This window comes from Scyliorhinus torazame, chromosome 11, assembly GCF_047496885.1.
Source record: "Scyliorhinus torazame isolate Kashiwa2021f chromosome 11, sScyTor2.1, whole genome shotgun sequence".
In the NCBI taxonomy this organism is placed as follows: domain Eukaryota; kingdom Metazoa; phylum Chordata; class Chondrichthyes; order Carcharhiniformes; family Scyliorhinidae; genus Scyliorhinus; species Scyliorhinus torazame.
This window is the reverse complement of record NC_092717.1, coordinates 245,886,256-245,896,815: the sequence shown is the minus strand read 5'-3', so window position 1 is coordinate 245,896,815 and position 10,560 is coordinate 245,886,256. Positions and strand designations below refer to the sequence as shown.

The 10,560-nt window shown below is 59.1% G+C and overlaps 1 protein-coding gene across 1 annotated transcript in view; it reads left to right on the top strand.

The window, feature by feature from the left end:
• The first annotated feature begins 5,000 nt into the window (after positions 1–5,000).
• LOC140385894 (uncharacterized) overlaps positions 5,001–10,560 on the top strand; it is a 34,996-nt gene continuing 29,436 nt past the window's right edge. The window contains exon 1 of the mRNA XM_072468518.1: positions 5,001–5,067. The gene's annotated coding sequence lies outside the window, so the exon portion shown is untranslated. The remainder of the gene's footprint in view (positions 5,068–10,560) is intronic.

Sequence of the window (10,560 nt, the reverse complement as noted above, 5' to 3'; positions counted from 1 at the left end):
GTGGGTTAGGTGGATCGGCCAGGATAACATTGCCCCGCAGTGTACAGGGATGTGCGGGTAAGGTGGATCGGCCAGGATAACATTGCCCCTCAGAGTACAGGGATGTGTGGGTTAGGTGGATCGGCCAGGATAACATTGCCCCGCAGAGTACAGGGATGTGCGGGTAAGGTGGATCGGCCAGGATAACATTGTCCCTCAGTGTACTGGGATGTGCAGGTTAGGTGGATCGGCCATGATAACATTGCCCCTCAGTGTACAGGGATGTGCGGGTAAGGTGGATCGGCCATGATAACATTGCCCTGCAGTGTACAGCGATGTGCGGGTAAGGTGGATCGGCCAGGATAACATTGCCCCGCAGAGTACAGGGATGTGCGGGTTAGGTGGATCGGCCAGGATAACATTGCCCCTCAGAGTACAGGGATGTGCGGGTAAGGTGGATCGGCCAGGATAACATTGCCCCTCAGAGTACAGGGATGTGTGGGTTTGGTGGATCGGCCAGGATAACATTGCCCCGCAGTGTACAGGGATGTGCGGGTTAGGTGGATCGGCCAGGATTACATTGCCCCTCAGTGTACAGGATGTGCGGATTAGGTGGATCGGCCATGATAACATAGCCCCGCAGTGTACAGGGATGTACGGGTAAGGTGGATCGACCATGATAACATTGACCCTCAGTGTACAGGGATGTGTGGATTAGGTTTATCGGCCAGGTTACATTGCCCCGCAGTGTACAGGGATGTGCGGATTAGGTGGATCGGCCATGATAACATTGCCCCTCAGTGTACAGGGATGTGCGGGTAAGGTGGATCGGCCAGGATAACATTGCCCCTCAGTGTACAGGGATGTGCGGGTAAGGTGGATCGGCCAGGATAACATTGCCCCTCAGAGTACAGGGATGTGCGGGTAAGGTGGATCGACCATGATAACATTGACCCTCAGTGTACAGGGGTGTGTGGATTAGGTTTATCGGCCAGGATAACATTGCCCCGCAGTGTACAGGGATGTGCGGATTAAGTGGATCGGCCATGATAACATTGCCCCTCAGTGTACAGGAATGTGTGGGTTAGGTGAATCGGCCAGGATAACATTGCCCCTCAGTGACCAGGGATATGCGGGTTAGGTGGATCGACCATGATAACATTGCCCCTCAGAGTACAGGGATGTGCGGGTTAGTTGGATCGGCCAGGATTACATTGCCCCGCAGTGTACAGGGATGTGCGGGTAAGGTGGATCGGCCATGATAACATTGCCCCTCAGTGTACAGGGATGTGTGGGTTAGGTGGATCGGCCAGGATTACATTGCCCCGCAGTGTACAGGGATGTGCGGGTAAGGTGGATCGGCCAGGATAACATTGCCCCGCAGAGTACAGGGATGTGCGGGTTAGGTAGATCGGCCAGGATAACATTGCCCCTCAGAGTACAGGGATGTGCGGGTAAGGTGGATCGGCCAGGATAACATTGCCCCTCAGTGTACAGGGATATGCAGGTTAGGTGGATCGGCCAGGATAACATTGCCCCTCAGTGTACAGGGATGTGCGGGTTAGGTGGATCGGCCAGGATAACATTGCCCCGCAGTGTACAGGGATGTGCGGGTAAGGTGGATCGGCCAGGATAACATTGCCCCGCAGAGTACAGGGATGTGCGGGTAAGGTGGATCGGCCAGGATAACATTGCCCCTCAGGGTACAGGGATGTGCGAGTAAGGTGGATCGGCCAGGATAACATTGCCCCTCAGAGTACAGGGATGTGTGGGTTAGGTGGATCGGCCAGGATAACATTGCCCCGCAGTGTACAGGGATGTGCGGGTAAGGTGGATCGGCCAGGATAACATTGCCCCTCAGAGTACAGGGATGTGTGGGTTAGGTGGATCGGCCAGGATAACATTGCCCCTCAGTGTACAGGGATGTGCAGGTTAGGTGGATCGGCCAGGATAACATTGCCCCGCAGTGTACAGGGATGTGCGGGTTAGGTGGATCGGCCAGGATAACATTGCCCCGCAGTGTACAGGGATGTGCGGGTAAGGTGGATCGGCCAGGATAACATTGCCCCGCAGAGTACAGGGATGTGCGGGTTAGGTAGATCGGCCAGGATAACATTGCCCCTCAGAGTACAGGGATGTGCGGGTAAGGTGGATCGGCCAGGATAACATTGCCCCTCAGTGTACAGGGATGTGCAGGTTAGGTGGATCGGCCAGGATAACATTGCCCCTCAGTGTACAGGGATGTGCGGGTTAGGTGGATCGGCCAGGATAACATTGCCCCGCAGTGTACAGGGATGTGCGGGTAAGGTGGATCGGCCAGGATAACATTGCCCCGCAGAGTACAGGGATGTGCGGGTAAGGTGGATCGGCCAGGATAACATTGCCCCTCAGGGTACAGGGATGTGCGAGTAAGGTGGATCGGCCAGGATAACATTGCGCCTCAGAGTACAGGGATGTGTGGGTTAGGTGGATCGGCCAGGATAACATTGCCCCGCAGTGTACAGGGATGTGCGGGTAAGGTGGATCGGCCAGGATAACATTGCCCCTCAGAGTACAGGGATGTGTGGGTTAGGTGGATCGGCCAGGATAACATTGCCCCTCAGTGTACAGGGATGTGCAGATTAGGTGGATCGGCCAGGATAACATTGCCCCGCAGTGTGCAGGGATGTGCGGGTTAGGTGGATCGGCCAGGATAACATTGCCCCACAGTGTACAGGGATGTGCGGGTAAGGTGGATCGGCCAGGATAACATTGCCCCTCAGAGTACAGGGATGTGCGGGTTAGGTGGATCGGCCAGGATAACATTGCCCCGCAGTGTACAGGGATGTGCGGGTAAGGTGGATCGGCCAGGATAACATTGCCCCGCAGAGTACAGGGATGTGCGGGTAAGGTGGATCGGCCAGGATAACATTGCCCCTCAGGGTACAGGGATGTGCGAGTAAGGTGGATCGGCCAGGATAACATTGCCCCTCAGAGTACAGGGATGTGTGGGTTAGGTGGATCGGCCAGGATAACATTGCCCCGCAGTGTACAGGGATGTGCGGGTAAGGTGGATCGGCCAGGATAACATTGCCCCTCAGAGTACAGGGATGTGTGGGTTAGGTGGATCGGCCAGGATAACATTGCCCCTCAGTGTACAGGGATGTGCAGGTTAGGTGGATCGGCCAGGATAACATTGCCCCGCAGTGTACAGGGATGTGCGGGTTAGGTGGATCGGCCAGGATAACATTGCCCCGCAGTGTACAGGGATGTGCGGGTAAGGTGGATCGGCCAGGATAACATTGCCCCGCAGAGTACAGGGATGTGCGGGTGAGGTAGATCGGCCAGGATAACATTGCCCCTCAGAGTACAGGGATGTGCGGGTAAGGTGGATCGGCCAGGATAACATTGCCCCTCAGTGTACAGGGATGTGCAGGTTAGGTGGATCGGCCAGGATAACATTGCCCCTCAGTGTACAGGGATGTGCGGGTTAGGTGGATCGGCCAGGATAACATTGCCCCGCAGTGTACAGGGATGTGCGGGTAAGGTGGATCGGCCAGGATAACATTGCCCCGCAGAGTACAGGGATGTGCGGGTAAGGTGGATCGGCCAGGATAACATTGCCCCTCAGGGTACAGGGATGTGCGAGTAAGGTGGATCGGCCAGGATAACATTGCCCCTCAGAGTACAGGGATGTGTGGGTTAGGTGGATCGGCCAGGATAACATTGCCCCGCAGTGTACAGGGATGTGCGGGTAAGGTGGATCGGCCAGGATAACATTGCCCCTCAGAGTACAGGGATGTGTGGGTTAGGTGGATCGGCCAGGATAACATTGCCCCTCAGTGTACAGGGATGTGCAGGTTAGGTGGATCGGCCAGGATAACATTGCCCCGCAGTGTACAGGGATGTGCGGGTTAGGTGGATCGGCCAGGATAACATTGCCCCGCAGTGTACAGGGATGTGCGGGTAAGGTGGATCGGCCAGGATAACATTGCCCGCAGAGTACAGGGATGTGCGGGTAAGGTGGATCGGCCAGGATAACATTGCCCCTCAGAGTACAGGGATGTGCGGGTAAGGTGGATCGGCCAGGATAACATTGCCCCTCAGAGTACAGGGATGTGAGGGTTAGGTGGATCGGCCATGATAACATTGCCCCTCAGAGTACAGGGATGTGCGGGTAAGGTGGATCGGCCATGATAACATTGCCCCTCAGTGTACAGGGATATGCGGGTAAGGTGGATCGGCCAGGATAACATTGCCCCGCAGTGTACAGGGATGTGCGGGTAAGGTGGATCGGCCAGGATAACATTGCCCCTCAGAGTACAGGGATGTGCGGGTAAGGTGGATCGGCCAGGATAACATTGCCCCTCAGAGTACAGGGATGTGCGGGTAAGGTGGATCGGCCATGATAACATTGCCCCTCAGAGTACAGGGATGTGCGGGTAAGGTGGATCGGCCAGGATAACATTGCCCCTCAGAGTACAGGGATGTGCGGGTAAGGTGGATCGGCCATGATAACATTGCCCCTCAGAGTACAGGGATGTGCGGGTAAGGTGGATCGGCCAGGATAACATTGCCCCGCAGTGTACAGGGATGTGCGGGTTAGGTGGATCGGCCATGATAACATTGCCCCGCAGAGTACAGGGATGTGTGGGTTAGGTGGATCGGCCATGATAACATTGCCCCGCAGTGTACAGGGATGTGCGGGTTCGGTGGATTGGCCAGGATAACATTGCCCCGCAGTGTACAGGGATGTGCGGGTTAGGTGGGGTTACGGGAGGTGAGAGGACCTAGGTAGGTTGCTGTATCAGTGAATTGGTGCTGACTCGATGGGTCGAATAGCCTCCTTCGGGGCTGCAGGGATTCTATAGTGCATTGGCATAGGGTTGGGTCACTGCTTGCACCAGGTTTTTTCTGTGGTTGAAGAGGTTTAGCAAAGGCGGGATTGTCCAGCTGGGCACGGGTCATGTGCCCCCCCCCCGCTGACGTCACAATACCGGCGCGCGCCCCGGCCGTTACCATTCAAACGGCGCCGGCTGTGCGGCCGGCTGGGCTCCGCGAGCAGTTCTCTCCTCCCCACACCACTCCCAGCGTCCAGGCGCTTTAACGGTGAGCGGGAATCATGGTGGCAACACGGGAGTCTCTACCGAAGTCTCCCTCCGTCCCGATGGTTCATTCACGCTCGGAAAACCCGGGCAGAAACTGCGCGGGAAGTCACTGACGGCGCCATCTTGGAATGTGCGCCCCGAGGCACGCGGCGCTGCTCACGTGCACAGTGCTGCCAATCAGAGATCAGACCCACCCTTGACGCACCGCCCCCCACATCCAGCCCCGCCCCTCACCACAGCCCCACCCAGCCCTGCCCCTCACCCAGCCCCGCCCCTCACCACAGCCCCACCCAGCCCTGCCCCTCACCCAGCCCTGCCCCTCAACCCCACACCCATTTCCACCCTGACTTCACCGACCCACTTAAGCCCCCACCCCCGCCACTCACCCCCACCCAGCCTCACCCCCATTTCCACCCTGACTTTACCGACCCACTTAAGCCCTCAACCCCACCCAGTCTCGCCCCTCACCCCCACCCAGCCTCGCCCCTCACCCCCACCCAGCCTCGCCCCTCACCCCCACCCAGCCCCGCCCCTCATCCCCACCCACCCCCGCCACTCACCCCCACCCAGCCTCACCCCCACCCAGCCTCACCCCCATTTCCACCCTGACTTTACCGACCCACTTAAGCCCTCAACCCCACCCAGTCTCGCCCCTCACCCCCACCCAGCCTTGCCCCTCACCCCCACCCAGCCTCGCCCCTCACCCCCACCCAGCCCCGCCCCTCATCCCCACCCAGCCCCGCCCCTCACCCCCACCCTGACTTCACCGACCCACTTAAGCCCTCACCCCCACCAGGCCCTGCCCCTCACCCCCACCAGGCCCTGCCCCTCACCCCCACCCATCCCTGCCCCTCACCCCCACCCAGCCCTGCCCCTCACCCCCACCCAGCCCCGCGCCTCAGCCCCAGCCCCGCACCCATTTCCACCCTGACTTTACCGATCCACTTAAGCCCTCACCTCACCCCCACCCAGCCTCACCCCCACCCAGCCCCGCCCCCATCCAGCCCCGCCCCTCACCCCCACACAGCCCCGCCCCACACCCCCACCCAGCCCCGCCCACACCCCCACCCAGCCCCGCCCCTCACCCCCACACAGCCCCGCCCCTCACCCCCACACAGCCCCGCCCCTCAGCCCCTCACCGATTTCCACCCTGACTTCACCGACCCACTTAAGCCCTCACCCCCACCCAGCCCCGCCCCTCACCCCCACCCAGCCCCGCACCCATTTCCGCCCTGAGTGCACCGACCCACTTAGGCCCTCACTTCCACCCTACCCCATAACCCCTCCTAACCATTTTTTGGTCACTAAGTGCAATTTATCATGGCCAATCTACCTAACGTGCACGTCTTTGGACTGTGGGAGGAAACAGGAGCACCCGGAGGAAACCCACGCACACACGGGGAGGATGTGCAGACGCCGCACAGACAGTACCCGGCGCGGAATTGAACCTGGGACTCTGGCGCTGTGAAGCCACAGTGCTATGCACTTGTGCAGGTGATGCCCGAGGCCCTGGACAGGGTTTCCCGCTCACAGGTAGCCATGTGTCAGGGCCACCTGGACATTGCAGCGGCGCTCCAGAACATCGACCAGTCACAGCTGATCATGGCTGAGAACATCAGCAGCATTGCCTGGGGCACTGGCGAACATGGCACAGACCCAGAGGGAGGTGGTGCAAGTCACAGGCTGATGTGGGACAGACCCAGAATGTGGTGGCACAGTGGCAGGGTAATGAGGTGCAGTCCCACAGGAGGCGGTCCACTCCCTGCGCTCCATGGCCGTGATTATTGACACCCTGGTCGGGCGGGCATGGACCTCCAGGACTGGCAACACCAGGTGGCGTTAGAGCCTGAGGGGATGATCCGCTCACACACCCGTCCCACGGAGTAGCCCTGAGGGAGGAGGAGGTGATGGGGTCCGTGCCAATGACTCCTGTAGGGGACGTGCTGGAACATCACAGTGCCTCGAACTCTCTTCCCCCTGCATCCTGTTCCTGGCGCATGTGGTAGGTAGCGGGCATAACAGGGTGGCACTACGCCACCTGGGACACCGGAGCAGCAGCCGGGCCCACCTAGGCCTGGTCGCCCAGAGGACACCCGCCAAAAGGGACCCAGCTCACGGGGCGGGATTCCGCCTCCTGTCCAGTTGTCCCGCCCTGGATCCACCTAGCCATATCGTTAGGGCCTGTAAGGCCCGAAAGGTAGACACCAGTTAAATTGGCATGGGTGCAGGGCAGAGCATAGCGTTAGGGACTAAGGCACAAAGCTGTATATATTTGTCAACATTAAACACCTGTGCACAACGTTACAATCTGCCCGGCGCTCTGTCAGAAGGGCATGAAGGATGGGCTGGTCTGAGCTTGCCGCAGAGGGGTGTGCGGGGGGTGGGGGAATGGACAGATGTTAGGGGTGGGCTTGGCCCAGGGACCGAAGTTCATCCAGCGCTCACTGCCCCGGTGTCCCACACCCCAGTCCCCCCACCCCTCTTCCTCCCCCCAAACCGCCCCCACCTCTGCCACCCCAGGCATTCGACGGGCTGTGTGATGGAATGGCCAGCCTGCATGCAGGGATCACCCAGGTGGACGGTGGAAAGTGCTACCGTGGGCAGGAGTCAGACGTTGTCAGACGATGCGGAGCAGCAGAGCTCATCGCAGAGCGGGCTGTCAACATCCTCCATCCCATGGACCAGACCCGCTGTTACTGCCAGCCCAGGGCTCACACCCCATAGTGAGGCAGGTATGAATCACAGAGAGGGTTTGCAGGTGAGGCAAAGCGGTGGGGGGAGGGGGGCGTGGCGTGTGATGCGGTGTCCGTCTCTGCCATGGCCAGTGTCCCCCTCCCCCGCCAATCGGTGAACCTGGAGGCAATCAGAGCATCCTTGGGGTTACAGTGCAATGGGTTGGGGGTTGCGCAGGAAGGGTGTTCATGTGAAGGGGTTTGTTGGCTGGAGGGGGGTGTGATGTCTGTGCTGCTGGCCAGTCCCCCTAGTTGGTGATCTTGGGGGCAATGCGAGCGTCCCGTGCACGTTGGCCGTGGCGTGTACATTGTGTGGCCTCCCGTGCTTGCCCGGGTCCTATGCCCTGCCCATCCTCCCCTTCCCCCTCTTCGTCGGACGAGGACCTGCTGCGCGATGTTTTGCAGGACGCAGCACGTCACCTCGATGTGAGAGACCATCTCAGCGTCATACTTGAGGACCCCTCCAGAGAGGGTTTTTACACAGAGGGTAGTGGGTGCCTGGAACTTGCTGCCAGAGGAGGTGTGGAAGCAGGAACGATAGTGACGTTTAAGGGGCGTCTTGACAAATACATGAATAGGATGGGAATAGAGGGATACAGACCCCGGAAGTGCAGAAGATTTTAGTTTAGACAGGCAGCATGGTTGGCACGGGCTTGGAGGGCCGAAGGGTCTGTTCTTGTGCTGTACTTTTCTTTGTTCTTTGTTCAGAGCAGTCGAGGCACCTGAACCGCATCTTCAAGATGCCGAAGCACTGCTCCATCATGCTCCTGGTCGTTGCATGGGCGTCATTGTAGCAGGTCTCCGCGTCGGTCTGTGGCATCTGGATAGGTGCCATCAGCCACGACTACAGCGGGTAACCCCTGTCGCCCAGGAGCCAACGCATCAGCTGGGGTTGTGCCTCGAAGAAGTCAGGAACCGTCGAGTGCGCCAGGATGACGGCATTGTGGTCCCTGCCTGGGTATCCGGCACAGACGTGGATGATGTGCAGCTCACGATCACAGACCAACTGCACATTTATCGAGTGGAACCCCTTTTGGTTTGAGAAGACCGGCCTGTCAAGGGCCGGTGCTCGTAGGGCGACATGCATCCTGTCAATCACCCTCTGGGCCCGAGCCATCTAGGCGATGACGGTGAACCCTGCCGCCTAGACATCCTGGTGGGCTCAGTCCACACTGAATTTGATATATTGTGGCGACCGGGCATACAGGTCCTCCGTGACGGCGTGGTTGCACCTGTGTACCGAGGACTGAGAGATTCCAGATAGGTCCCCACTCGGCGCTTGGAAGGACCCTGTTGCATAAAGGTTCAGGGACCATCACCTTGACACCCACCAGGAGCAGGTGTCCGTCCCCGTAGTGCCAGGTGCGCCATGATCTGGCAGATGTGTCGTACTGTCCCCCTGCTCAGCTGGAATCTTCGACGGCATGCCCGGTCTGGCAGGTCCTTGAATGACAGGCAGGTCCTCGAATGACATGCACCTCCTCCTCCTCCCTCCTCAGCCTGTTGGGCGGCCAGCTCCCCATCCTCACCGGTTGCCTCCTGATCCTCTGGGGAAGACTCCGCTGTTGCAGGTCCTCCCTGAGCAGCTCCAGCTTGTACAGCCTCAGTGCATCCCCCAGGGCTGCGACGACTATGATGAAGGCCACCATTCCCGGCTGAATTAAGCTCCATTGTCTGCAGGGGGTGAAAGGCTGGCATGGTGTGTACCCCCGTGTCCCACCAGGTTCACCGGGCTACATGATGGCCCAGTCTGCACCGTCCCCATCCTCACATCCACCCCTGGCCGTTCCCCTGGCACTCTGCCCTCTGCACCCCTGGCCCTGTCAGTGCCTGGCACTTTGGTGGCTTCTGGACCTGGTGCCCGTCCCTGTTGTCAGGGGTACCGGTGGCTGACATGACCCATGCCACGGTATATGGCGCAACCCCGTTTGACGTGTTGGTGCAGAGGCTGGGTGCGGGGTTTGGTGGCTTGGGGGCACCCATACGTCCGGTGTTTCTGCATGACCAGGGGCCAGGGTGGTCAGTCAGTGTGGTGTGCAGCAAAATGTCTGCCTTGCAGGCCGCAGCAATAGAAGGTCCATGCTGGACACCCAGCCCCGTGGGGGGTCACCCTGAGCCCACGGCCCATCCCCTGGTCACTCCCCCCCCCCCCCCAAGGCTTGGTGGATGCCCCCCTGCCAGCCTCTGCGTTTCCCATCTCCTTTCTTTCTCCCTCACCAGCCTGTTTCCCGATTTTAGAAGCACACGTAAAACTCGCCATCGGTAATTCTCCCCGGTGGAGGCGAAGCATGACGGAGGCCCCGGGGAGCACCGGGTCCACTAATAATATGCAAACAGCATTTACTATACGTGCGGAGTAGAATTGACGCCGCTGTCGAGGTGCTGGAGCATGACAATTTGGCGTGCGCCCAGCCCCCGCCACGATTTTGGAATTCAACTGATTGCGGCATCGGCCCACGGAGAATCCTACCCATATGTTTGAGCCGGTGAGATTCAATGCCAAATTTAGAGGGTGGAAGGATTAAGGGGTGGAAGAAACGAGGGATTTGTTTTTGGAGGGGCGATTTGTGAGCCGGAGAAATTTGGATCGCTCCTCAGAAAATTTTAGGTTCATAATTTTGTGAGGAAGATTTCCCCAACATTCCCGGCCACGTCGCTATCATCATTGTTGGAGAGGGTGTTGTCACTTGTGGGGATGGAGGAGGGGAGTATTTCAGGAATTTATGGGAGGATTCTGGCAGAGGATATGGTATCGCTGGACG